Source organism: Neltuma alba, unplaced genomic scaffold (assembly GCF_004799145.2).
Source record: "Neltuma alba isolate B1F8T4 unplaced genomic scaffold, ASM479914v2 tig00011511_pilon, whole genome shotgun sequence".
NCBI classification, from domain to species: Eukaryota; Viridiplantae; Streptophyta; class Magnoliopsida; order Fabales; family Fabaceae; genus Neltuma; species Neltuma alba.
Window position 1 is genome coordinate 32,069 of NW_021636179.1, and position 3,495 is coordinate 35,563.

The 3,495-nt window shown below is 36.3% G+C and overlaps 1 pseudogene; it reads right to left on the reverse strand.

Annotated features, from left to right (window-relative positions):
- Positions 1-1,085: 1,085 nt before the first annotated feature.
- LOC114714575 (BTB/POZ domain-containing protein DOT3-like) lies at positions 1,086-3,487 on the reverse strand (annotated as a pseudogene).
- Positions 3,488-3,495: the final 8 nt, after the last annotated feature.

The window sequence follows — 3,495 nt, forward strand, 5'->3', positions numbered from 1 at the left end:
ACTTAACGTCCACTTAATTATCCATGTCAATATATCGCACACCCATCATCATCCACGTCACTTCGCACATCATCAAACATGTTGCTACCCACGCCATCGCCCACATCACTAAGCCGTGTCATCGTTCTCATCATTATCTATGTCATCAACATAGCCTGAGTTATTATCCACATCACCTAACGCATCATCGCATCATCATAGACGATTAGACGTCATCAAAGTTTCCTAGCCATTATTGGCATCGTCACACCATGTGATCAACCATGTTACTACCTCCGGTCCTTAATATGATATCTTGTTTGATTTTTATTTTGATCTTAAATATAATATCCAAATCCACTTTGTCTCTCATATTTATGCATTTTTTTCTAAGATAGTCCTTCTAATAATGATAATTCTAGCCAATACATTTGATTAACAAAGATTTTAAGAAAGACAACACCTATTTATTTGAAATAACTAACTTAAACTTATTTCTTTTAATTCCTCAAATTACTCAACTAGCTTTTATAATGGACGGACTGGAGGTAATATTAGGTATGTCCTAATCACATCTCTCATCATTTGCCGTAATCAACATCATCCGTTCATTATCCTCGTGGTGGTCATGAGGTATGACACTGCTAGGAAGCTTAAAAGACATGTTTTTGTGAATGTTTAAAATAGGATTCACTTTTTGTAGTGCTTATAAACATCTTTGTCCTAGTTCATAGTGGTGAACATGTTATGATAATGGTCGGAGTCCATAGATTAATGAATATAATTTGACAAGTTGTATTTGAGCCAAAGTGCTTACAAAGGGTGAGAAAACTGTTAGAAATTAAATATGCTCAATAAAAAAAAACAAATATTCTGTTAAGGCTTGCTCCAAGAATTGTCTGTCGGCAATTTTGCTATTTTGGCTCCCAGTCCCAGTTGGTGGAAGCTCTATTATTATCATTTTGTTAAAAAATTAGTGTTCAAGTCTTTAAGATGATAATATTTTATCATTACTATATCATGACTATACTTTGGAATCTCAGAGGATAACTGATATAAACTGTAGACCATTTGCTTCACATAGAAATGGCTATACAAACTTCTGCTACAGGATTTTGAGCCGAAAAACTTAGGACATGGAGAGCCTTCTGCTAGGGTTGGCTCTTAGTCTATCGGGATATGGTGACTTTGGTTTATCCTGTCTTTCTCCAGTTTCGTCTGCATCAAGTTTTGCATGAAACGACTGCTTAATCTTTCTCCAATTAAGAACCCAGCCCGATGCACTTTTTTGCTTGCTGTTGCCCAATTTTCATACTCTCTTTGTAACTCAGAGTAATCATTGTGCAGTTCTGCCATCTTGGACTTTACATTCTCAAGTTTCTGATTTGAGTGCTTGAATCTCTGCATTTGTAAATGATTGGTTTACATCTGTTCATAGTTGTTTCCACTTGGTTCTGGCTCCTTTTCTAGCATTGCTTCTCTCATCTTTACCTGCTCTGAAAATAGAACCTGCAAATCTCATATTTTGGTCCAGGATGAATTAACAAGGGCAAGCAATCATAATTGTTAATTTTCTGTTTTCGCTCAAGTAATCATAGTTGAGTGAAATCTTTTGATTAACAAATCTATACAAAGATTTAGTTGTTGATAGAGCATAATGATGCCATATATCCATGTAATTGACCTCACCTAGTAGAATAAAGCATGGTTGATCTATACTCTTTTACATATGAAACCATTTCATCTTTCACCTCTTCTACAGGATATAATTTTTACAATAGACTTGGAAAATCCTGTTCCATCTACTGACTATCCTCTAGTAAATTAGTTTATGATGACTATCTCACATGACAAATTCCCTATTATTTAAATGTCCTTCCAAATTCGTTTCTCTCTGCTGCAAATGGCAAGAGGATTAAATTAAAAACACAAACTAGACGCAGGCATAAGCTCTTCTGCATAGCAGGAAATTTTTGCAAAAGTTATTGTCAACAATAATCCTTAATGTAGGCTTCATTTATGTTTAGATCACCTGTTTTAGAGCTTAAAATAAAAGCTCTCAAAGATACATCATATATGAAGGAGCAACTAGATTTTTGGTTTCTGACAAACTTCACCTGTACAATTTCTCAGAGGCAATCTCTCATTTTGTGCAGCATGCATGCATGCATCAAGTGAAAGTTTTCCACAGTTCATTATTTTGCATAGCCTTCTCCGGTCATGCTCAGGCAATGTAGGATGAGTCTGCAGAAATCTCAGTGTCATAATGTCAAAACATTGTCTTAAAAATTCCTTCTACATGGATATTGAACAGAAAATTTAAACAGGAGAAGAAGAAGAAGAATAAACAGCTAAAACCTTGAGATAAGTGTCAATGGCTCTGTATAAACCATCATCACAGGTTCGAGCATTTTCTGGTAACAGTTCAGCCAAAACTTGAAACTTGGTAATTGAGAGATTTGGATCTCTTGCCACTTCAGCTAGGTAATTGTCTAAGAGCCTACTAATGTTGAATTTCCCAGCCTTGTGTTGATGTTGAACCTGTTGTTCATGCATCAAGTAGTATTCCACAATCCTTTGCACCATATCAGTGTCCAGCATCGTGCATTCTTCTGACGAGTTGACCATGTTACTAAAAGGAAAAGAAAAAGGCATGAAGGTTATTGTGATTGACCATTTTGAGAATTTCTTGTTTTTTTCTCTTAAAATTTTCAATTACAGAGTCCATCATCTGAAAAAGGGAAAAAACTATACAACACTTTACTAGTTTCCATTGATCTCCACTTTGATATCTTGGAATCAAAAGATCATTCACCTCAGCATCTTCCAACGTCATCCCCACTCTCTTTTCAATGTCTGAAATGAGAGCAGGCGATGCAGAATACATCATAGCCATTTATTAACATCTGCAACAAGAATTTACATGACACACAGCAGCTTCTTGTTGAGGAGGAAGTATGCTTAACAGGCTTTCAATAATTGTCTTCTGCTCCTTGCTGTTTCCAGACTTTTCTTTCTCCTTCCCACTGTAAATACTGAACTGTAATTCATTTTTCCATACCCATATCCTCTTAGCCCTTCTAACTCCACATCAATTCCTGGTACCATAGTTTTGCATAGTGCATAATGCATTCCCTATATCTCTGGTTTGGTTCCTTTTGCCCTTATAGCTGCAATAATCCGCATGAAATGATCGATGCGAAGATTTGCCACATCGTTGAACCACCAGCCTTCTTGATTAGCTGCTGGATCTGTTCCTGTGGAGTTATCTTTAGAAGCCTTCCAAGCAATGGAATCGCAGCATCTTCTAACAATTTGGAAGATTCTCTGCCCATGGAGATAGAGTTTCACAAGATTTCAGTACAGTGATTGTGTCTTTCCATGAAGAAAGCACAACAAATGTGAGGAAGGTTCAGTCTTGGAAATCAGATTTCCCATCTTCTAGTTCTTCAGTCATCTCTAAGAATTCTGATGCACATCTCAGTGCTGCTATATTCTTTGGGTTGAAATCTATTG